General features: G+C 36.0%; 1 protein-coding gene across 7 annotated transcripts in view; it reads left to right on the forward strand.

Annotated features, from left to right (window-relative positions):
- GALNT13 (polypeptide N-acetylgalactosaminyltransferase 13) overlaps positions 1 to 26,291 on the forward strand; it is a 585,401-nt gene that overhangs the window by 25,677 nt on the left and 533,433 nt on the right. For 6 of the 7 annotated variants that reach the window (XM_054478803.2, XM_063647484.1, XM_054478804.2 and 3 more), the window contains exon 2: positions 3,403 to 3,474. The exons of the other annotated variant lie outside the window; for it this stretch is intronic. The gene's annotated coding sequence lies outside the window, so the exon portion shown is untranslated. The remainder of the gene's footprint in view (positions 1 to 3,402; positions 3,475 to 26,291) is intronic. 7 annotated transcript variants of the gene reach the window in all.

Raw genomic sequence — 26,291 nt, forward strand, 5'->3', positions numbered from 1 at the left:
GTAATTTGTGGGAAGACACTTTTAGACTGGAAATACCATGTTTGTCATCACACTTTCATGCGCTGGTGCTGATCCACTAATGTTTTCTTTACTGATTCAGGTACCTAAAACATTATGGTGGTTTTCTAGCTCCATCAGTCCGTCTATACTTTTTAGGTGACATTATACTTGAAGAAAGAGTTTTCCCTTCTTAATTTCATACTTTATTATATTTTCCTTAATACAGTTTAATCCATTACAATAATTATTTATTTCCCAGTTGTCCCAGATTAAACCAGTAAAAGCCTCTTGAAGCTAGGACCTGTGTCCTTTTCACATATTTCCATCATTTTATAAATGCCTTACTTGCTTTTCTTCCAGAAAATAATGCCACCTCAAATTTCATGTATTTTTAAGTCTTCTCTCTGTGTCCCTGTTCTAATATGCCAGAATAGTTTTTCAGAATTTTTATAGGTTGAGTGGATTTTTTGTGAGTGATTTTCATGTCACTGTTAGGAATTCTGGTATCCTTTACCTTTTTCACAGTTTTTCTGGACCCCATGTATCTCTGTATATAGTGGGAGCTTGAAAGATAGCTCCGTTAGAAATTGATGTCTAATTTTCTGTTTACATATAATCTGACATGTTTATTGTTCTCCAGCTTCCAGTTGTGCTGAAGGACTTGGATTTGTGTGTTTTAATTTGTTTTTGTTAGGTGTATGTATTTTTTAGGATATGTGAACAGTTTCAGATTTAGGTGGCTCCTGCTACCTGAGTTCCTCAGAATGCCAGTCCATATTTTTATGCATTCTGCAAAATATATTGATATTTGAAGACAATTGCAATATGCCATTGTTTAACTAAAATTTGTGGATTGTATACCTTTACCTTTAGCTGTTAGTGTTATCTTAATCCAGTTTATCCAATTAAACTGAAGTGTTTAATGTATCATAATTATTTTATTACATAGTATACCTTGCAATCCAGGAAATAGCTCTCTGAAAGGCATGTCCATGGTAAATGTAAAATTATTATTTGAGGTCCCATTCTTTCACTTGATGATGTGCTAATCAATTATGTTTGTAATATTTTTCTCTTAGCTATGAAAATTATCAAATATATTTTTAAAAAATAAAAAATATTCAAACCCACAAAATTTTAAAACATATATGTAGATTAAAATAAGATAACCAATCAATAGCATCTAATTATAGGAATCTAGTGAAATGTAGTATTGTAAGTTGTTATTTCAATTGACAAAATACATTTTTTGAGAATAATAAAGGTAAATTCTTCCTCCACTTGCACAGCAAAAAAAAAAAATGATGGAAATTCTTAATAAAGGAGGGCTTGGATCTGGTGCAAAACACTCCAGTATTTAAAATTGTCAGAGTAAAAGATGGTTTGTAAAAGTAGGAAGTAGATGAGTACGAAAACTCGTGCTACCTAAGAGGGGCAACCATTTTTCTGTTCCATACCTGAGTCCAGCCTTATAAAAATCTTCACTTTTTTAAAAAAGCTACATATGAGGATTTTTCTGAGAAATCTTCTGCTTTTGAATATTGTGTAATATTTTAAAAACCATGGTGTGGGACAAACAAAATGTATCAGTAAGCCAGATTTGGTTTTCATGCCCCCAGTTTTCAATCTCTGCTCTGGATGCAACCTAGAAACTAGCAGATATTGCAGTAAGATGAAACCCAGGTCAGAAAAGCTGGTTTTGAGCCCAGGCTTGCCTCCTATTGGCTGTGTCAGACTGAGCAAGTCATGTAATTAGTGTTCACCTCAGTCTTCTTGTCTATGAGGATGAATATGCTAAAGTATGAAGAAATACAGAGATTTGCTAATTATTATAACTTTATAATTCTATTGAATTATATGTGAAGAAGAATATATATCTTTTATTATGTTTTAAGTTTTAAACTTAGAAAATACAAAGTTTCTTGGGCATTTTTTGATTTACTTTTTCCATTTAACTATAAACTTGCTAACTATATTTAGTTTTCTCTGTTTGAGAGGTTCTGTGTGAAACATTAGTAAAATCATTTATTCATGGGCCAGGAAGAGAACTGTGCAATCCCAGTGTCTTTAACATACTAGAGGAAGATAAATTAGATTTTATATTCAAAATGCTTAGTCTGAATATTGAACTGTTGATTTGGTTACAGTTGGTTTTGGTGAACACAAAAGCACAACTTCTGTATTATTTAACTGCTATTTCTGCTTAGTACCATCAAGACCCAGATCTCTCTGAGCAGAAATTCTGTTCGTTGCTGAGAACTTAATATTCCTTTAAAGATGTTTGGTACTTAAGGGGATTTTTATTTGTATTGTTCATAGTGTGTCTGATCTGTCTGAAAGAACACACTGTATTTTTAAAGGGATATATATATATACACACACACACATATATATATATATATATATTTTTTTTTTTTTTGAGAGGGAGTCTCATTCTGTCTCCCAGGCTGGGGTGCAGTGGCACGATCTCAGCTCACTGCAACCTCCACCTCCTGGGTTCAAGTGGTGGTCCTGCCTCAGCCTCCCGAGTAGCTGGGACTACAGGCACTCACTACCACACCTGGCTAATTTTTGTATTTTTAGTGAAGACAGGGTTTCACCATGTTGGCCAGACTGATAATTTTCATTAGGTTGTGTTTTATTATATGTCTTTGAACAGTTCTTTTATAACACTGTATATGCTCAGTAGCATAAAACCCATTTAATTTGAAATATTTTGAGATTCAAAATCAATATGCTCTTTCAAAACCCTACTCTAAAACAAATTAATTAATAATGCTTGATTAAATCACTTTCTCCTTATAATCACATTGATATTCTGAAACACAGAGAATGGACCTGTTTGTGTATTTTTGTGAGGTATGCAGGTCGCATGCCTGCATTTTTCTCAGTGCATGGATTTCAATTAGAATTTAAATGCAGTTACAAAGTGAATTGGTGCAACTCTCTGGATAAATCAAGCAAAATTCTTTTCTTACTCAGTGATCCTCATATATCGGATAATAGTACCTTTTAAAAACTTGAAATATTTGAATAATCACCTCAACTCTCCAAGTATATTTACTTATGAACATCTGATATTTTTGAATTCCTTTTATGCCATTCTGCCAATATTCTGGGGGCACTGTGTTTCTTGCATATGATATGAAGCTAGTATGCAGACTTCTCTTACCTCTTTCTTCAAAGTGTTCTCCTTGACTGATGTTTTGGAGTATTTGCATATAGTTAGGAATACTTCTGTTCATCAGCCCATTATGCTTTGCTAGATGTATAGTCTACATTTTGCAAAACCTATTTTAGTACGTTAAAGTGTATAGTGTTTAAGTGTGTGTTGGTCTGTATTAGTTTTTCTGTGACCTTGACAAATTGTTTACTCTTTTGGATTTTTTTCTTCCTCCGCAGATGCATTTTTGTAGAAGCATTCTGAGGATGAATGTTTGCAAATCATTTTGAAATTGCCAAGTGCCACATACAGTAAGTAATATTTTTATTTTTCTACTCAATTGCAGTCATGTTCGATTAATTTGGCAGACAGTCATAAAAGAACCCATTTCTATTTACAGTCTTTGATATTGTCAACATTGTTAAAGATCAAAAGGTTGTATATGTGCAGCATTATTTCTGGTGTCTTTATTCTGTTCCATTGTTCTGTGTGTCTCTTTTTGTATCAGTGCCTTGCTGTTTTGGTTACTACAGCCCTGTGGTATAGTTTGAAGTCGGATAATATGATACCTCTAGTTTTTTCTTTACGCTTAAGATTGCCTTGGCTATTTTGGCTCTTTTTTGGTTTATGAATTATAAAATAGTTTTTCCTAATTATATGAACAATATCGTTTGCAGTTTGATAGGAATAGTATTCAATCTGTAAATTGCTTTGGACGTCATGACCATTTTATCAACCTTGATTCTTCCTGTCCATGAGCATTGGATGTTTTTCTATTTGTGTCATGTCTAATTTCTTTGACCAGTGTTTTGTAGAGAACTTTCTCCTCCTTGGTTAGCTGTATTCCTAGGTATTTTATTCTTTTGGGGGTTATTGTGAGTGGGATTGTGTTCCTGTTTTGCTGTCAGGCTAGAAATTGTCATTGTAGAGAAATATGCCTCTGCCCTGATGAAGTGTTCTGGCCAACACTACCCATCAGAGTAAATGAGTATTTTATGACTGAATTTCAAATTAAAAAAAAATAACAATTGTCTTATATTCAGTGTCAATAGAACCAATCAGCAACCCAAAATGAGTTACCTTGAACAAAATGCTATTTGATTAGAGAAAACTTAAAAATATATAACAGCTCCTCCCCTAATGGCAGATAAAATATCTTACTCTTCTATTATACTTTTCAGAATTTGCAGTGGCTGACCACACCCTTTTCTTGCACTCCTTTTTAGTTGCTTTTTGCAGTGAAGAAGAGATTGCAATGAAGGGTTGAGCTTGACTTACCATTCTCTTCCTTCTTTATTATCTTCAGATGTGTAATGTTCATAGTACTGTCCTTTACATCACACTGGCCACATTGATGCTTTCCCTTTTGGACTCTGGTGATCTTCAAATTCTTTCACGTTAGCCATCCATTGGTCCTAACCCCTGTACACTTTATTTCTTGAAACAAATCATCAGCAACATTTTATCTGGGGACATTTTCAGAATTACTAGTATTTCAAAGATTATTGCTCTAAAATTGAATGGATTAAATTGTTCATGCTCCCACCCTACTTTTGGTTTTGAGACTGAAGGATTTACAGAGGGATGAGAATGAAGGGATGAAGTCTCCATTTCTAGTTTTGACCTCTGGAAGACAAAGCTAGTGATTTTATTTAGTAATTTTATTTCCTTTGGTTCAATTAATAGACCATGCTCCTAAATGTGAGAGGTACTGTGTTAGTAAGGACTAGAGCAAGTGGGAGAGAAAGACAAAAAGAACTCTCAAGGAAACTTTGTCGTTAGTTTGAGGAAATAAGCTATACCCTCATATAAATAAAGCAGAGGCTATGGGAAGTTACATCATGAGAATGGTATAAACTAATACAATTTAAAAGCCATTTTAAATAATTTGAGAAATAATAAAATTCACAGATGTGTGAAAAAAAATAAGCCATTATAGGAGACCGCAGAAAGGAGATATAATTCTGAACTGTATTGGTCCAAGGTTTTATGGAAATTGAATTTGGGCTAGATCTTGATGCAGGTGGAAAATGTTAACAGAATAGTCAAGAAAATGGTATACTAACATTTAGAAGTAAAGAGGCATACTTCACACCCAATGAATGACAAATTAATTAGTTTGGAACAAGAATAAGTTTCTTATGTTGGACTAAAGACAGATAACTGGAAAATGAGGCTGGTGCCAGGTTGTGGGAAATACTGATAACCCTTCAAGAAATTTGAATTTAATTGGTAGGTAATTAAAAATAGAGAGATAATATTTTGTGAGGGCTAATCCTGTGAACAGAAAAGTATTTTTAAATGTTATTCTGGTAATATCTTCAAACTGGATTGCAGTTGGAAGACTTGTTGCAAAAAGATCAATTTTTAAGCATTTGTAGAGAGATAAGAATGAAGGGATGAGGGCAAGACCTAAGGTCATAGCAGTGGGGATGGACTGGCAGGGGTTGGAGCATGTGAGATTTATTTGGAAGTAAACAGGTTCAGGGAGTAATAGTAGTAATTAATGCTTGTGCAGGAATCACTGAGTACCAGGGTTGTTTTAAATGTTAGTGACTAATGTCATACCCATTTTGTGCAAGAGGAAACTGAGAGTGGCATCATTTAAGCAAATTGTCCCAGGTCACAAAAGTAAAACATACCATGCTTGACATTTGGGGCCATTTAGTCAAGCTCCAGAGTCACTGCAGTTTACCACTGTACCATCATTTCTCTAAAAAAATAACTGAAGTTTCCAGGATTACTGAGCTGGGAAATGATGTTGCCAATAATCACAGAAACATATTTTGTTTACAGAGTTTACCCTTTCTTTAGATAGGTTTTTGGGTAGGCAGAAAAATCTTGACCTTTAGGGAGAAATGTACCTTATGGTTAGTGATAAATCTCTTGTATATATTCACTTGTTGGGCAATAGCAACAGTAATTTATTATATTATTCAATTATAAGTTACGATAGTAAACATGTCATCTTAATCTGATTTGTCTTCCTTCCTTAGCAGAACTTAAAAATGAAACAGGGATAGAGTGGTAAAAAAAAGATTTCATATCTTGGGTCCATAAAAGAACACATTTTAGACTTAGTTTACCGATCATGCAAAACTAATTTTGACAAGGGAAAAACATAATACTCAGCATATGGAGTATCTCTTTTTCTATTAGGTTGATGTAAAAGTAATTGCATTTTTGCCATTACTTTGCAAAAACTGCAATTACTTTTGCATCAACCTAATATACTGGAGAAGTCGAATAATGTACTGCTTAAGACCATGGGCTCCAGGACCATTCTGCTTCATTGATTCATATTCCAAGTAAGGCCCATTTGCTGTGTGACTTTGTGTCAATTATTTATGATCTCTGTGCCTCAGCCTCTGTACCTTCAAAATGTGATATTAATAGTACTGTGTCTTCTGGATATTGTAAAGCTTAAATGAGATAAATCACCTAAATGGCTCTTGGTACCAGTGAATTTTAAATAAAAGTTATGTTTATTAAAATTTATCTCAGGTAACAGTTTTCTATTTTTCAATTTCACCTACATAATTATTGCTCTTTTAAGTTTTTTGCTTTGAATTTTTACGCATTAAGGAGACAGAGCAATGATTTTCACAAGCAAAGACCCATGTAACCATCACACAGGTCAAGAAATAGAACAATTGCTGCATCTCCAATCCTACTTTTTCTGCCTGCCAGCCATTACCTCCTTTCCATCAGTTTCCCATGGATGACATTATTCCTGATATTTGTGGGAATTACTTCCTTGCTTTTCATTATAGTTTTAACTTTAAATAATGTATCCTTATATGCAAAATGTTGGTTTAGCCTGATTTTTAAATTAATGTACATAATATTCATATGACACACATTCTTCTGTGTATGGTGTCCTTTTCTGAATGTATGTTTCTAAGTTTCTTTAATGTTTTTGTGTGGTTCATTAATTTTCATTGCTATATAGTATTCCATTGTATAGAAATACTACAGAATATTTATTCATTGTATTGTTGATGGACATTTGTGCTGTTTCTAGGTTTGGGCCATTATAAATAAGGCTGCCATAAACACTCTTTTAAATGTGTTTTTGCTAAATATGTACATATATTTCTCTTGAATATATACTTAGCAATGGAATTTCTTAGTCATATTGCATGCAATCTTTCAACTTTAGTAGATACTACCAGACGGTATTCCAAAGTAAGTATACTAATTTCACTTCATTCATCAGTGTGTAAGAGTTTCCATTGTTGTATCTTTACCAAAGATTAGTATAATCATTTATTTTAATTTTAGCCATTCTGGTGAGAGTTTGGTTTACATTTTCTTGTTGAATAATATGATTATGTCATGTAGCTTAATAGCCATGAACATATTATCGTCTATAAATTTCCTGTTCATATGTGTATTTTTCTATTGTGTTGATTTTTAAAATTGTTAATATTCACAAGTTAGTTACACTGGATTAAGAGCCTCCCATCAGTTAAATATGCTGCAAAGGTCTTCTCCTTTTCTATGATTTGCTTTTTCAATTTCTTAATGAGGTTTTTTTGATGTTTCTAATTTTAATTTTAATCATTATATCACCTCATTATGTTTATATCTTTCCACTTGCCTTGGTTTTTGTGAGTGATGTGAGGTAGAAGTCAAGTTCTAGATATCCAGTTGTTATAGAATCATACTGGACAATTCTCTTCTTTGCCCACTGTTCTTTAATGTCATATTTACTATAAATTAAATTTCTATATATGTCTGGGTCTTTTAGGAGCCAACTTCTATTTAATTGGATTATTAGTCTCTTCTTACCACTTATAACACTATTTTAACTATGGCTACTTTTTAAATATTCTTAATATCTATTAAAACAAGTTCTTCTACCACATGTTATTCAAAGGCATGTTGACTTTGCCTTCTTTCATGTAAATTTTAGAATTACTTTGCCAAGTCAGCAAAAATAATTGTTTAGATTTTAGTTAGAATTGCATTCAATCTATTGTTAAGTAAATTTTTAAAGAACTGGTGTAATTACAATATTAACTGATTTCATTTATGAACATAATATATACAGCATTTCCTCCTTATTAACTGGGGACACATTCCAAGATCCCCAGTGGATGCCTGAAACTGCAAATAGTACCAAACCTTATATATAGACTATGGTTTTTTCTATATATACACACCTCTGATAAACTTTAATTTATAACTTAGGCACAGGAAGAAATTTACAACAACTAATAATAAAATAGAACAATTATAACAATACACTGTAATAAAAGTTATGTGAATATAGTCTCTCTGTATGTTATTGTACTGTACTTAACCTGCTTCTTGTGATGACGTGAGATGATACAATGCCTACATGATGAGGTGAAGTCTTGTGAATGATTTTGGTCATAACTTTCATAGTTTGAGGTGCAACAGCAAAACTAACATAAATCTCCTGTTCTTTCTTCACAATTTCAAGGATAGAAGAAGCATTCTTACCATAGAGCTTAGCAACGTGAGCAAACAACTTTTTCTCTTTATTATTTTCTTAAAGGAAACACTTTATGGCTTCTCTTTGGCATATTCAAATCACCAACATCACTACTCTTGTAATTTGGGTCCACTGTTAAGTAATATAAGGGTGACTTAAATACAAGCACTGTGATACTTTAGCAATCAATCTGATAACCGAGATGGCTACTAAGTGGCTATTGGGTGGGTTGTGAATGTAGCATGAGGATGCTGGACAAAGGAATGATTAAAGTCCTAGGAGGAATAGAGCAGAGCAGTGGGAAATTTCATCAAGCTACACTGAACAGCACACCATTTAAAATTATAAATTGTTTATTTCTGGAATTTTCCATTTAATATTTTTGAACCACAGTTGACGATGAGTAACTGGAACCATGGAAGGCAAAACCATAAGTAAGGGGGAACTATTGTACTTTATTTATTTTGATCTTTTAGTTTCTCTTAATCCCATGTATGGTTTTTTTTTTTTTTTAAATGTTGAGTTCAAGCTAATTTTTCTTTTTTTTTTTAATTTTATTATTATTATACTTTAAGTTTTAGGGTACATGTGTACAATGTGCAGGTTTGTTACATATGTGTACATGTGCCATGTTGGTGTGCTGCACCTATTAACTTGTCATTTAGCATTAGGTATATCTCCTAATGCTATCCCTCCCCCCTTCCCCCACCCCACAACATTCCCGGGAGTGTGATGTTCCTCTTCCTGTGTTCATGTGTTCTCATTGTTCAATTCCCACCTATGAGTGGGAACATGTGGTGTTTGGTTTTTTGTCCTTGCAATAGTTTGCTGAGAATGATGGTTTCCAGTTTCATCCATGTCCCTACAAAGGACATGAACTCATCATTTTTGATGGCTGCATAGTATTCCATGGTGTATATGTGCCACATTTTCTTAATCCAGTCTATCGTTGTTGGACATTTGGGTTGGTTCCAAGTCTTTGCTATTGTGAATAATGCTGCAATAAACACACATGTGCATGTGTCTTTATAGCAGCATGATTTATAGTCCTTTGGGTATATACCCAGTAATGGGATGGCTGGGTCAAATGGTATTTCTAGTTCTAGATCCCTGAGGAATTGCCACACTGACTTCCACAATGGTTGAACTAGTTTACAGTCCCACCAACAGTGTAAAAGTGTTCCTATTTCTCCACATCCTCTCCAGCACCTGTTGTTTCCTGACTTTTTAATGATTGCCATTCTAACTGGTGTGAGATGGTATCTTATTGTGGTTTTGATTTGCATTTCTCTGATGGCCAGTGATGATGGCATTTTTTCATGTGTTTTTTGGCTGCATAAATGTCTTCTTTTGAGAAGTGTCTGTTGATATCCTTCACCCACTTTTTGATGGGGTTGTTTTTTTCTTGTAAATTTGTTTGAGTTCATTGTAGATTCTGGATATTAGACCTTTGTCAGATGAGTAGCGATGCAAAAATTTTCTCCCATTTTGTAGGTTGCCTGTTCACTCTGATGGTAGTTTCTTTTGCTGTGCAGAAGGGTTTTTTGTTTAGAGGTCTTATGTATTTTGGTTAATTTGTGCCTAGAAGTTTAATGCAGTTTAATATTAAGATTATATATATATACACACACATATAATTATATACATATGTATCATACATATACATATTATTACATACATAATAATACATACATATTATATACACTTTTTTAACTTTTATTTTAGGTTTAGGGGTACATGAGCAGGTTTGTTATGTAGGTAAACTTGCGTCATGTGGGTTTGTTGTACAGATTATTTTGTCACTCGAATACTAAGCCTCGTATCTAATGGTTATTTTTTTCTGTTCCTCTACCTCCTGCCACCCTCTATCCTAAGGTAGACTTCAGTGTCTGTTTTTCCCTTCTTTGTGTCCATGTGTTCTAATCACTTAGCCTCCACTTACAAATGAGAACATGTGGTATTTGTTTTCTGTTCCTGCCTTGGTTTGCTAAGGATGATGGACTCCAGCTGCATCCATGTTACTGCAAAGGATATGATCTTATTTTTTTGTGTGTGGCTGTATAGTTTTCCATAGTGTATATGTGCCACATTTTCTTTATCCATTCTACCATTGATGGGCATTTAGGTTGATTCCATATCTTTGTCATTGTGAATAGGGCTGCAGTTAACATATGTGTGCATGTGTCTTTATGGTAGGATAATTTATATTCCTTTATGTATATACCCAGTAATGGGATTGCTGGGTTGAATGGTAATTCTGTTTTTAACTCTTTGAGGAATCAGGACATTGCTTTCCACAATAGTTGAACTAATTTACACTCCCACCAGCAAGCAGTGTATAAGTGTTCCCTTTCGCCACAACGTTGTCTGTTCTGTTATTTGACTTTTTCATAATAGCCATTCTGACTGGTGTAAGATGGTATCTCATGGTGGTTTTGGTTTCCATTTCTCTAATGATCAGTGATAGTGAGCTTTTTCATGTGATTGTTGGCTACGTTTATGAAAAGTGTTGGTTCATGTCCTCCGCCCACTGTTTAATGGGGTTGTTTGCTTTTTCATTGTAATTTAAGTTCCTTATAGATGCTGGGTATTAGTGCTTTGTCAGATGCATAGTTTGCATATATTTTTCCCATTCTATAGGTTGTCTGCTTACTCTGTTGATAGTTTCTTTTGCCGCGCAGAAGCTCTTTAGTTGAGTTAGATCCCATTTGTCAATTTTTGCTTTTGTTGCAGTTGCTTTTGGTGTTTTTGTCATTAAACTTTTAACGGGTTCTTCATCCAGAATGGTATTTTCTAGGTTGTCTTCCAGAGTTTTTATAGTTTTGGGTTTTACATTTAAGTCTTTAATCCATCTTGAGTTGATTTTTCTATGTGGTATAAAGAAGGAGTCCAGTTTCAATCTTCTGCATATGGCTAGCCTGTTATCCAAGCACACTCCCATTGAGTAGGGAGTCCATTCCTCATTGCTTGCTTTTGTTGACTTTATGGAAGACCAGATGGTTGTAGGTGTACAGCCTTAATTCTGGGCTCTCTATTCTATTCCATTGGCCTATATGTCTGCCTTTGTACCAGTACCATGCCATTTTTTTATTATAGCTCTGTAGTATAGTTTGAAGTTGGTAACATAATGCGTCCAACTTTGTTGTTTTTGCTTAGATATCTTGCCTTGGATATTTGGGCTCTTTTTTTGGTTCCATATGAATTTTAAAATATATTTTTCTAGTTCTGTGAATAATGTTATTTATAGTTTGATAGGGATAGCATTGAATCTATAAATTGCTTTGGGCAGTATGGCCATTTTAATAATATTGATTCCTCCTATCCATGAGATCCATGAACATGGAGTGTTTTTCTGTTTGTTTGTGTCATCTCTGATTGCTTTGAGCGGTGTTTTGTGATTCTCATTGTAGAGATCTTTCACCTCCCTGGTTAACTATATCCTAGGTATTTTGTTGCAATTGTGAATGGGATTGCTTTCCTGACTTGGTTCTCAGCTTGGCTATCATTGCCATATAGGATTTTTAATGTGATTTTTGTTCATTTTTTGCTAGTTTGTACAGATTTTGCTAGTAATTTTTGTACATTGACTTTTTATCCTGAAACTTTGCTGAAGTTTATCAGTTTAAGGAGCTTTCAAGCTGAGATTGTGGGGTTTTCTAGATACAGAAACACATCATCTGCAAACAGGAATAGTTTGACTCCCTTTCTTTCTGTATGTATATGCTTCATTTCTTTCTCTTGCTGGATCTCTGTGGCCAGGACTTTCAATACTATGTTTAATAGGAGTGGTGAGAGGGGGCATCCTTGTCTTGTGTGGCTTTTCAAGGGTAATGCTTTTGCTTTTGCTCATTTATATGATGTTTGCTGTGGTTTTGTCATAGATGGCTCTTACTATTTTGAGGTATGTTCCTTCAGTATGTAGCTTGTTGAGAGTTTTTAACATGAAGGGATGTTGAATTTTGTCAAACATCTTTTCAGCTTCTATTGCAATAAACATGTGGTTTTGACTTTACTTCTGTTTTTGTAATGAATTACATTTATTGATTTGCATGTGTTGAATCACCCTTGCATTCCAGGGATAAAGCCTACTTGATCATGGTGGATTAGCTTTTTGATGGCACTGCTGGATTTGGTTTGCTGGTATTTTGTTGAGGATTTTTTAATCTATCCTCATCAAGCATATTGGCCTGAAGTTTTCTTTTTTGGTTGTGTCACTGCAAGGTTTTGGTATCAGGATGATGCTGGCCTCATAGAATGAGTTGGGGAGGAGTCCCTCTTCCTCATTTTTTTGGAATAATTGCAGTAGGAATGGTACCAGCCCTTCTTTGTATGTCTGGTAGACTGTCGGTGACTCCTTCTGGCCCTGGCTAGGCTTTTTTTTTGGTTGGTAGACTATTTATTACTGATTCAATTTCAGAATTCATTATTGGTCTGTTCATGGATTCAGTTTCTTCCTGGTTTAGTCTTGGGAGGGTATATGTGCTCAGGTATCTATTCATTTCATGTTGATTTTCGAGTTTGTGTGAATAGAGGTGTTCATAGTAGTCTCTGATGGTTATATATGTGTGTTTCTGTGGGGACAGTGGTTATTGCCTTTTTCATTTCTGATTGTGTTTATCTTCTATCTTTTTCTCTTTATTAGCCTAGCTAGTTTCTACACATCTTTTTAATTTTCTCAAAATGCCAACTCCTGGATTCACTGATCTTTTGAATGGTTTTTTTATGTGTCAATCTCTTTCAGTTCAGCATTGATTACGGTTATTTCTGGTTTTCTGCTAGCTTTGGAGTTGGTTTCTTCTTGCTTCTCTACTTCTTTTATTTGTGATGGTGGGTTGTTAATTTGAGATCTTTCTAAGTTTTTGATGTGGGCATCTTGTGCTTCAAATTTTCATCTTAACACCACCTTATCTGTGTCCCAGAGATCCTGGTATGTTGTAGCTTTGTTCTCATTAGTTTCAAAGAACTTCTTGATTTCTGTCTTAATTTCATTATTTACCCCAAATCATTCTGAAGCAGGTTAATTTCCATGTAATTGTATGGTTCTGAGTGATTTTCTTGAATTCTATTTTTTTGTGCTGTTGTCTGAGAGAGTAGTTGCTATGATTTCAGTTCTTTTGCATTTGCTGATTGTTTTATGTCCTATTGTGTGGTTGATTTTAGTGTATATGCCATGTGGCAATGAGAAGAATGTATATTCTGTTGTTTTTGGATGGAGAGTCCTATAGGTATCTATCAGGTCCATTTGGTCCTTTTGAGTTCAAGTCCTAAATGTCTTTGCTAACTTTCCGCCTTGATGATCTGTCCAGTACTGTCAGTGGAGTGTTGAAATCTCCCACTATTATTGTGTGGAAGTCGAAGTTTCCTTGAAGGTCACTAAGAACTTCCTTTGTGAATCTGGGTGCTTCTCAGTTGGGTGTATATATGTTTAGAATAGTCAGGTCTTGTCAACCTGAATCCTTTACCATTATGTAATGCCCTTTTTTGATCTTTGTTGATTTAAAGTCTGCTTTGCCTAAAATTAGGATTGTAACCCTAGTGTTTTTATGTTTTCCATTTGCTTGGTAGACATTTCCCCATCCCTTAATTTTGAGCCTGTGAGTGTCATTGTGTGTGTGATAGGTCTCTTGAAGACAGCATACCACTGAGTCTTGCTTCTTTATTCACCTTGCCACTCTGTGCCTTTTAATTGGAGCATTTAGCTTCTTATATTCAATGTTAGCATTGATATGTATGGATTTGATCCTGTCGCAGTGTTGTTAGCTAGTTTTTATGCAGATTTGTTTTTATAGTTACTTTATAGTGCCACTTGTCTGTGTACTTAAATGTGTTTTTGTAGTGGCTGGTAACAGTCTTTCCTTTCCGTATTTAGTGCTTTTTTCAGGAGCTCTTATAAGCGAGTTTGGTGGTAAAGATTTCCCTTAACATTTGCCTGTCTGAAAAGCATCTTATTTCTCCTTTGCTTATGAAGCTTAGTTTGTTTACATATGAAATTCTTGGTCAGAATTTATCTTTTTGGTAAGAATGTTGAATATAGACCCCCAATCTCTTCTTGCTTGTAGTGCTCTTTCTGAGAAGTTGGCTGTTAGTCTGATGGGCTTCCTTTTGTGGGTGATCTGTCCTTTGTCTCTTGGTGCCTTTATCATTTTTTATTTCAGCCTTGGAGAATATGATGATTATGTGTCTTGGGGATAGTCTTCTTGTGAAGTATTTTGTGGGGGTTCTCTGCATTTCCTGAATTTGAATGTTGGCCTCCTTGGCTAGATAGGGGAAATTCTTATGGATGATAACCTGAATCATGCTTTCCAAGTTGCTTCCATTCTCCTTATCTCTTTCAGGGATGTCAATAAGGCATAGATTTGGTCTCTTTATATAATCCCATATTTCTCTGAGGTTTGGTTTGCTCCTTTTTATTCTTTTTTCTTTATTCTTGTCTGACTGTATTATTTCAGAAAGACAGTATTCAGGCTCTGAAATTCTTTACTCAGCTTGGTCTAATCTGTTGCTTTTACTTGCTATTGCGTTATGAAATTCTTGTAGTGTTTTTTTCAGCTCCATAAGATCAGCTTCATGCTTTTCTATACTGGCTATTTTGTCTATCAGATTCTGTATCATTTTATTATGATTCTTAGTTTCCTTAGGTTGGGTTTCAGTGTTTTCATGAGTCTTGAAAATCTTCATTCTTATCCTTATTCTGAATTCTATTTCTGTCATTTCAGCCATCTGAGCTCAGTTAACAACTCTTCTTGGAGAACTAGGGTGGTCATTTGGAGAACTAGGGTGGTCATTTGGAGAACTAGGGTGGTCATTTGGAGAAAAGAAGACACTCTTGCTTTTTTTGAGTTGTCAGAGTTCTTGTGCTGGTTCTTTCTCATCTTTGTGGGTCTGCTGTTCCTTCAGTATTTGAAGTTCCTATCATTTTGATTTTTTTTTCTTTTATCCTATTTAATGATCTTGGGGGTTTAATTGTGGTATAAGGTGTATTCAGTCAATTGGATTCATTTCTGCAAGATTTTAGGGAGTCAAGGCTTAGCTCAGGACTCCTGGACTGTGTTTTCTAATTCTGGGTGACTCTTATTGGGCACTGGCTTTGTTTTCTGGCCCCTCATGGTTAGCAACCTGTTGCACAGGTTAGGCTGAAATGTTCCTGAACTGCTGGTCACAATACTTGTATGCATGGTGCCAGCCAAAGCTCTTTGTAGGGCAGTGGCAGTGGAATCTATCCTCATTTGCATGTGCTAGCAGCAGTGGCAGCAGCAGCATGGCCAAGTGCACACTTGTCAGCTGTGGCAGAGTAGTAGTGGGTGCGGGGTAGCCAGCAGGTGTTTGCAGCAGTGGTGATGGCAGTATTACTCAGGGAGACAGGGGTCCTCCACTGGCAACTGTGCATGTGTTTATGCCAGTGTTGGTGTTAGCATGGTGGTGGGGGTGCTGGTGGGCGCAGGACTGTGCATGCCCTCTATGCATGTTCACACTGGTGGTGGTGGCTGCCTAGGTTGTGGGCAAGCTGTCTGTTTTCCCTGCCTAGTTTCACTTCGGCAGCAGTGTCAGTGCAAGTGGTGGGTGCTGCTGGCGGCAGGGCAGGCGGGTTTCATGCCTGCCAATGCTCTGACGACAATGGCAATGTGGCAGGTGGGGTGGGGGGCAGCATGCACCCATGTCAACAGCAGTGGCACAGCAGGGTGCATGCACACACATGTGGTGGCAGGGAAAGGAAGGGAAGGTTTGTCTGTGCACACATGTCCTGTCTCATGGGCAAAACAGCCCTTCAGAGTTCAGGTTGGACAGTTCCCCTAAGGCTAAAGTCTCCTATGGAAGCAGGTTGAGCCCAGGGGAATGGGCATCCCTGACCATGCTCCGCTACAGACACTCCAACACCAAACCCTCTGGGCTCTGCACTGGCTGGAGTTCTGCCCCTAACACTTTTCTAAGTTACTCTTTCTGCCAACTGAAGGGTCCGTGGTGGTAGAGGGGTTTCCTACTGCTGGGATTCCAGAGGGCTGTGATGAGAGCAGCTTGCTCCTTGTGTGTTCATCTCCTACTTTCTGCAGGAGTTCTTTGGGGCCAGGAATAAGTCCTGGTGAACGGCAGTTCCATGCAGGGTGCCCAGTCCCCTCTCCCTTCAGTCCAGCATCTGTGTCTTCCCTCCATCTGTTCTCAATGCCTTGCCTCTGAAGATATGCTCAGAGGACTCCAGTCTTTCTGATGTTCTGATCCCTTGGAGGGAGATGTTCCTCCTAGCTGTGTCTAGTTGGCCATCTTCGGGTAGGCAAGATATATCTTTTTTTTTTTTTTTTTTTTTTTAGATTAGACAACTTTATAAAGGATTTCTATGGAGTTTTAACAAAATCTATGAAATGATTGCCAAATGTATCTTGCACATTATATTTTCTTATTTATTTATTTATTTATTATTATTATTATACTTTAAGTTTTAGGGTACATGTGCACAATGTGCAGGTTAGTTACATACGTATACATGTGCCATGCTGGTGTGCTGCACCCATTAACTCGTCATTTAGCATTAGGTATATCTCCTAATGCTATCCCTCCCCCCTCCCCCCACCCCACAACAGTCCCCAGAGTGTGATGTTCACCTTCCTGTGTCCATGTGTTCTCATTGTTCAATTCCCACCTATGAGTGAGAACATGTGGTGTTTGGTTTTTTGTTCTTGCGATAGTTTGCTGAGAATGATGATTTCCAATTTCATCCATGTCCCTACAAAGACATGAACTCATCATTTTTGATGGCTGCATAGTATTCCATGGTGTATATGTGCCACATTTTCTTAATCCAGTCTATCATTGTTGGATATTTGGGTTGGTTCCAAGTCTTTGCTATTGTGAATAGTGCCGCAATAAACATAACGTGTGCATGTGTCTTTATAGCAGTGTGATTTATAATCCTTCGGGTATATACCCAGTAATGGGATGGCTGGGTCAAATGACTTCTAGTTCCAGATCCCTGAGGAATCGCCACACTGACTTCCACAAGGGTTGACCTAGTTTACAGTCCCACCAACAGTGTAAAAGTGTTCCTATTTCTCCACATCCTCTCCAGCACCTGTTGTTTGCTGACTTTTTAATGATAGGCAAGATATATCTTAAAAAATTATTTTCTCTTCATTCCTTTTATAAAAATACATGTTTAAATATCGACCTTGCATATAGTAGATTGTAAACTCATTAATTCTAGTGTTTTTTTCAGTGGATTATTTTGAATTTTCTATGTAAATATCCATGTTGTCTGTGAAGAAAGATAGTATTACTTAACACTTTCTCTCTTTTTTTCCTTTTCTTTTCTTTATTATTATTATACTTTAAGTTTTAGGGTACATGTGCACAATGTGCAGGTAAGTTACATATGACTTTCAAAATCTTATAGCTTTATTGTATTTTCTGAGTCTTATTGACTTGGCTAGAATGTCCAGAACAATGCTGAATGAGCATAGGAAGAATGAACATTCTGGTCTTATTCACAAATCAAAGAGAACACTGTGCATCATTTTACTATTAAGAATGATGTCCACGAGGGGGTCAGGAGTTCTAGACCAGTCTGGCCAACACAGTGAAACCCGTCTCTACTAAAAATACAAAAAACTAGTCGGGTGAGGTGGTGTGTGCCTGTAATCCCAGCTACCTGGGAGGCTGAGGCAGGAGAATCGTATGAGCCCAGAGGCAAAGGTTGCAGTGAGCTGAGATCGCACCATTGCACTCCAGCCTGAGCAAAAGTGCAAGACTCCGTCCCAAAAAAAAAAAAAAAAGATGTTTACTGTATTATTTTGAGAAAATAGCATGTATTTGATTGAGAGAATCTAGTTTTATTCTGATTTTGTTAGGATTCTTAATTATAGATAGGCTTTTAATTTTTATCAAATGCTTCTGCATGTATTGAGATTTTCAAATTATCTCAAACCTATTGAGATTATCAAATTATCTCTTTTACTTTCTTATCCGATGATTTATATTGATATTATTCTACCCCCCAATCCCCGACAGACTTCCTTGCTTAGTATGTTACCTGGAGCACATGATAATTTTTTCAGTGTTCTTCTCCAACGCTTTCCGTGTTCCTTGCATGTTTGCATAGGGGAGGAAACCTCTTATTACACTCTGGACAGTCCTCCAGGGGTAAATTGCTGTTGCATATTAATATATTACTCCTGGTGGGGGACAGGAGGGTGCCTGGATCCTGTTCTCCAGTCTTTATCTTAGACATGGCCTGTGCACCTGTGCCTTAGATGTGTGGCTCTTACACAATACCTACCCATTCCTCTCATGGGGCCCAAGCTTCTCCTGGAGTCTGTGGTATTCATGAATGGGAGAGGTGTCCTGCTCTTCCCCCAGTGTTAGCAGACCTCTGTTTTATGTTAGCTTAACAACCCCATCAAAAAGTGGGCGAAGGACATGAACAGACACTTCTCAAAAGAAGACATTTATGCAGCCAAAAAACACATGAAAAAATGCTCACCATCACTGGCCATCAGAGAAATGCAAATCAAAACCACAATGAGATACCATCTCACACCAGTTAGAATGGCAATCATTAAAAAGTCAGGAAACAACAGGTGCTGGAGAGGATGTGGAGAAATAGGAACACTTTTACACTGTTGGTGGGACTGTAAACTAGTTCAACCCTTGTGGAAGTCAGTGTGGCGATTCCTCAGGGATCTAGAACTAGAAATTCCATTTGACCCAGCCATCCCATTACTGGGTATATACCCAAAGGACTATAAATCATGCTGCTATAAAGACACATGCACATGTATGTTTATTGCAGCATTATTCACAATAGCAAAGACTTGGAACCAACCCAAATGTCCAACAATGATAGACTGGATTAAGAAAATGTGGCACATATACACCATGGAATACTATGCAGCCATGAAAAATGATGAGTTCATGTCCTTTGTAGGGACATGGATGAAATTGGAAATCATCATTCTCAGTAAACCATCGCAAGAACAAAAAACCAAACACCGCATATTCTCACTCATAGGTGGGGATTGAACAATGAGAACACATGGACACAGGAAGGGGAACATCACACTTCGGGGACTGTTGTGGGGTGGGGGGAGGGGGGAGGGATAGCATTGGGAGATACACCTAATGCTAGATGACGAGTTGGTGGGTGCAGCGCACCAGCATGGCACATGTATACATATGTAACTTACCTGCACGTTGCGCACGTGTACCATAGAGGCTAAAGTATAATAATAATAATAATAATAATAATAAAAGATTCTGGGCAGAAGAAAGTTACCTACCCATTCAGCAAGGTTTGATGGATCATTCTATCCCTTCCCGAGAAACTATAGCTCTTTTCCAGGGTGTTGGGAATATAAGGATTTTTTTTCACCCTAAAAGGCTAAATTTTGCTTTGTATTAGAGAAAGGTTTGGGGAATTGGTAAGGATTTTGTGACTTTATATCTCCAAAGAGTCTCACTGGTCTCTACCCTGGCCTGAATCTTTCCTCATAAAGAAGTTTATGAATGAGCACATATTTATTTGTATATAGGGGATTCCTGGGTGTCTACACTGTTCTGTTGGCCAATTCTGATCCCTAAGTATTTGTTACACTTTTAGCTGTTTTCTTCTTACCTACTTTCATGGTGACTACCTCTTTCTCTCTTATTCTGTTAAAAGTGAAATAGTTCGTATGTCCTGTCACTCCTCAGAATGGCTGTTACCCTCTGAAATTTTGTTCATCTCTTTGCCTGGTGATCCCTGCCCTCTGCATAGAGGAAGCCTGATCATTATCATCGTGGTCTGAAATTATAGCTCCTAGATCATTAGGAATCGTCTCCTTTTGTAGTTCTTTTCCACAGTCTTAGCTATGTAACTTCATCCACAAGAGTTTTCCAGTGATTTAAGATGACATCTGCAGCCTAGCCATCACATGTGTGTTCTATGCAGCAAGAATGAAAAAAAATGCAATGATAAATGAGGCATGCAGCCAGCTGATTTACCCCTCATCAAAGAGATTACCTGGAAACTCTTCCTTGTATTTTCTACCTACCCATCATTACTCTTAGTTGTAAAGAAGACTGTTGCACGTAGTGTAGCTGCACACACAACTGTTCTGTTGGTTTCCTAGTAAGGATGAAGGGGAAGATAGATATTTAGTAAGCTCTTAGTGGTCATAGTCACAAGGAGAGGATAGGAATTACATTGAGGTAACCTTTTCTTTTCTTCTTCCTTCCTTCCTTTTCTTTTGTCTTTTTTTTTTAAAATAAGATCTTGCTCTGTCACCCAAGCTGGAGTGCAGTGGCACAATCATAGCTCACTACAGCCTTGACCTCTTGTACTCAAGCAATTCCCTGCCTCGGCCTCCTGAGTATCTGGGATGATTGGTGTGTGGCATTGTGCCTGGCTAATTTTTAAATTTTTAGTAGCAATGAGGTCTCAATATGTTGTCCAGGCTGGTCTCGAACTCCTGGCTTGAAACGATCCTTCTGCCTCAGCCTCCAAAACTGCTGGGATTACAGGTACAAGTCACTGTGCCCAGCCTAGGTAATCCGATTTTTGAGGCGGGATGGGTTGGGTTTAAATGCATAGGTTCTAACATCATACAGAACTAGATTCTGATCTCGGTTCAGCAAATACTAGCTGTGATACCTTGAGCAAAGTTTTTATTTGGTTGTACCTCCTCAGGTATAAAAGGGCATGATATAACTGTGTTTAAATGTTTCGGTATGGATAGAATATGATAATATATTCAAAGGGTTTATTGCATAGGAAATAGTCAAAAAATGGTATGTTTAGTTTACCTATCTTATATTAGCATACATTCAGTTTAAGAGAGGACGTGTCTATAAATGACTAATACAGATTTATAGAGTACAAAGGCAACTAACCTTGTTTCTCTTGAGTAGAGCTTTACCTTTTAGATGGGATTGAGTCTCAGTTTCTGTTCTTTGATGTATAATTTCTATACTTTGAACTAAACTGAAAGATTGCTCAAAGTTAAGGTCTATGATAGTAGCACTTTATGTAACGTCAAACCAAGAAATAGATAAGAATTTAAAGGTTTCTCTTTAACCTTTGCCATTGGTAAGTTATGAAACTTATGAAAGAAATTATACGCCTCTGGGCCTCAGTTTATTCATCTGACAAATCAATTAGTTGATGATATTACCTCTACCACCTATTTAACAGCTTTAAAACACCATAATTCTGTGCATTTTTTTTTGCCCAAGACAGATTCTTTTGCCAAAAGAAATATCCTTGTCTCTGTTTGTGTCTGTGTGTACGTATTTATTCATATTGCCATCATCTTTAAAATATCTTGAAATATATCGTATGTGTATTAAGATGTGTAAAGTACACTAATATTAAATATATGGGTTGATGGGTTTTTACATAGTTATGTGCCTGCATTACTGCTACCTAGATCAAGAACATATAGAATATTTCTAACCCCCAATAACTTCCCTTTACATCTCTTCCCCATCAGTAACCTTCTGGTTTTTATTATTTTTTTTATTTTGACTTTATGATAATATAATTTGAAAAAGGTATGTAGTATTTTGAGGGGTAATTCAAACTTAAAAATTTTTCTAGAAGTATTAACAATTATGATAAAACCAAAAACCTCTAAATAATGCTGAAAAGTGCAATGAACTATAACAATGATGTTATAAGTAATAAACTTAATTGCACATCCACTGAAATGAAACAGAATTGCATTGTGAAAAATCTCTTAAAATTCTATCCAAATCTCCCAACTGTAAGCCAAAAAACAGAGCTACCATACAGGCTGGTGAGTATTCTATCTGTCATGTTGCCAGGCAACATTAGTCAGTATGAGAGACACCCAATTGAGCAGCCTTAGAGTTAAACTAACAGGTATCTTGGAAACAAGAGGGTTCAACTGATAGAGAGGGAGGATAGAAGGAGAGAGAGAGAAAAAAAAAAAGAGGCAGAATGTCAATTAGGCAGTTATCTGTGTTAATCATGACCACAGTTTTGTTTTTTGTTTTTTTTTCTAGTAAAATGCAGCTAGCTTACAGCAAAATTACTTGGATTTCTACTTCCTTCACTGTGTTTTTCTCCTGCATGTACACATGTGTGAGTGCAAAGGTTTGGCAAGATGTATCATCATTACTTTTTTGGAGAGAAGGATGTTAAAAAGCATTTTTAGCATACTCAAAACATGTTAACTAGGAGTTCATTGAGATTTTATGAATTCAGGATTATGTTTGATTCAGCCATGTTTAAAATAATTAATCTGATTTTTAAATTGAAATCTTGTGTTTGAAAAATTGGGAATACAAAGTAAAAATATCTATCTACCACTTGAACTGAAATCCTTGGAAGGTAAAAGAAATGGAAAGGGAGATGCTCCTAATTCTCTCTGGGTGAACTTCAGTGGAGATAACATACACCAATCAAACAGGGTGAGAATTTGGGATGACAAAGTCAAGTAAGCCCTTGACTCTGCAAAGCAACTCTTAATGAGGTTTTCTAGAAAGGTATCTTCCATTTCCCACAGTTTCATTTTCATATCCAACCTTTGCTACTCCCCTATGCTATAACCCACTACCACTCTTCTCCCTTCCTTCTTAACAGATCATGTGCAGAGAAAACAGCATCTGTGAGACAGGAACTTTTGAGATTCCTACTAACTTACCAGTGTCCATAAATCCTTTTATTCTCTCCTTCTATTGATGCCTCTTCCTCTATAAACCAATTCTTTCATCAGTGCTCTGGATCCTACAGCTATCTGTGCATGTTCTAAGGGTGCTAGTTCAAATGAATATTTTCCTTTTTTCATGTTCAACCTTGTCCCTTTCTCCTGATTCCTGCCTCTTGGCATTAAACATGTCAAAATATCTTTCCCCTTAAAACCAAAAATGCATTTGTGCATAAAGCTTCACCTTATTTCAAGCCCATTATTAGCTACACTGTAACTATTACCTCTACTCACAGCTAAATGTCTCCAAGATTTTTCAATACTTGGTGTCACATTCATTCACACCTCAGCACACTGAGGCTTTCCTTGTCTGCTTGTCTGAAGCTGCTCCAAGCTCACCAAAGTTAGTTGTGTGACTTATATTGCATATAGAATATACTTCTTTGCTCTCTTAGCACAATTTTGTACTATTGATCATTCCTTCTATTTCAGAGTATTATTTTTTGATGAAATCTATATTATCGTTCTTCTGTTTTTCTCCTCCCTTGATAGCATTGCCCAATCTCATTTGTGGGCTTATCTTTCTTAAAATACATATTCTACAAGATTCTTTATGGCACCCTCATTTTCTATCATACTTAGATTCCCACTGAACAAATTTTATCAATTTCCATGTCTTCAATTTCCATTGACTTGCTGACTCCCTCATCTTTACCTTTTCTGATATTCAGTCCCTGTACTCACCTGCCTTCTAGGCAGCTCTGCTTGTATATCCCATAGGAAATTCAAAAATTATTAAAATCTATCAGCAAATTTGTGAATACCACTATTTTTTCTGTTATAAACAATTAAAATATATGTGATATTTACATATATAAACAACAAAATGAAAATAATAAAATTAATGTTCTTAACAATGATACAGACCCCGGAAACTTTAATCTTGAGCATGCCTTTGATTTTATTTAGAACTTCTAGATTATAAACTGTGAGGTAAAGTGTCTCAAGCACCTAATTTGGGCTAGGGTTGGGAGCATATTATGTACTCAAAAATTATTTGGGAAATAAATAAAATAAGTAGCTTAACATTTGAATGAATCTTAAAGGATTTTCTTTTTCCAAGTTGTGTTAACAAATTATTTTGCTCATCCTAATATTGATTACAATAATAGCAATGGCTAGCATGTGCTGATTAATTACATTGTGCCAGTTCCTCTGATTCTCATTTCATATATATAATCTTTACCAGAATTCTGTAAGTAGATATAATTCTTATTGCTATTATATAAACATGGGAACAACTGGAGTTAACCGGGCAAATTAACCTCTTCAGTATCTTCAAACTGAATGTGTATAGGGGTTGGACTTGAATCAACATTGTCTAATATCCCATTATATATAATACAGTTATGTTATATATATTATCATATATAACAGTTATATATATTATATATAGCTAAATATAATTATATATATATATATATGAATTTTTAGAAAAAATAGTACCTTCTGTATTCCTGGTTCTTTGATACAGACATTCATATTCTGATGTTTTTGCTATTAGTAGGCCTCTTCAGATTCTCAGTAGGTGCATGTGACTTAGGTGTCATCAATTACGATTATAGTTTGGATTGTCTGGAAAAAATAACTTAGAATATGCATTCAGAGGCTACAATAATCAAAACAGGATGGTACTGGCACAAAGACCAACACATAGACCAATGGAACAGAATAGACAACCCAGAAATAAGGCACCTCACCTACAACCATCTGATCTTCCACAAAGCTAACAAAAACAAGCAATGGGGAAAGGACTCTTTATTCAATAAATGGTGCTGGGATAACTTGCTAGCTATATTCAGAAGATTAAAACTGGACCCTTTCTTTATACCACATAAAAATATCAACTCAAGATGGATGAAAGACTTTAATATAAGACCCAAAACTATAAAAACCCTGGATGACAACCTAGGAAATACCATGCTGGACGTAGAAACTGGCAAAGATTTTATGACAAAGATCCCAAAGCCACTGAAACAAAAATAAAAATTGACAAATTGGACCTAATTAAACTAAAGAACTTCTGCAAAACAAAGGAAACTATCAACAGAACAAACAGACAATCTACAGAATATGAGAAAATATTTGCAAACTATGCATCGAACAAAGGTCAAATATCCAGAATCTTTAAGGAACTTAAATGTATAAACAAAAAAACAACCCATTAAAAAGTGGGCAAAGGACATGAACTGACAGTTTTCAAAAGAAGACATATATGTGACCAATAAGCATATGAAAACATGCTCAGCATTACTGATTATTTGAGAAATGCGGATCAAAACCACAGTGAGATACCATCTTTCAACAGTCAGAATGGCTATTAGAAAGTCAAAAAATAACAGATGCTGGAAGGTTGTGGAGAAAAGGGAATGCTTATACATTGCAGATGAGAATGTAAATTAGTTCAACGATTGTGGAAAACAGTGTAATGATTTCTCAAAGAACTTGAAACAGAATTAGCATTCAACCCAGCAATCCCATTTTTGAGTATATATCTAAAAGAATATAAATCACTCTACCATAAAGACACATGGGCGTATATATTCATTGCAGCTCCATTCACAATAGCAGACATGAAATCAACCTAAATTCCCATCAATGGTAGACTGAATAAATAAAATATGGAACATATACACCATGAAATACTATATGGACATAAAAAAGAAGATCATATCCTTAGCAATAACATGGATGGGGCTGGATACTACTATAGTAAGTAAAATAACACAGGAACAGGAAACCAAATACTGTATGTTTTCACTTGTAAGTGGGAGCTAAACAAGAACACATGGACACAAAGAGGGGAACAACAGGCACCAAGACCTGCTTGAGGGTGGAGTCTTGAAGGAGGGAGAGGATCAGAAAAATACCTATTGGGTACTATGTTTATTCTTGGGTGATGAAATAATCTGTACACCAGTCCCCTGTGACAAGCAGTTTACCTGTATAACAAACCTGCACATGCACCCCT

Source organism: Pongo pygmaeus, chromosome 11 (assembly GCF_028885625.2).
Source record: "Pongo pygmaeus isolate AG05252 chromosome 11, NHGRI_mPonPyg2-v2.0_pri, whole genome shotgun sequence".
Lineage (NCBI taxonomy): Eukaryota > Metazoa > Chordata > Mammalia > Primates > Hominidae > Pongo > Pongo pygmaeus.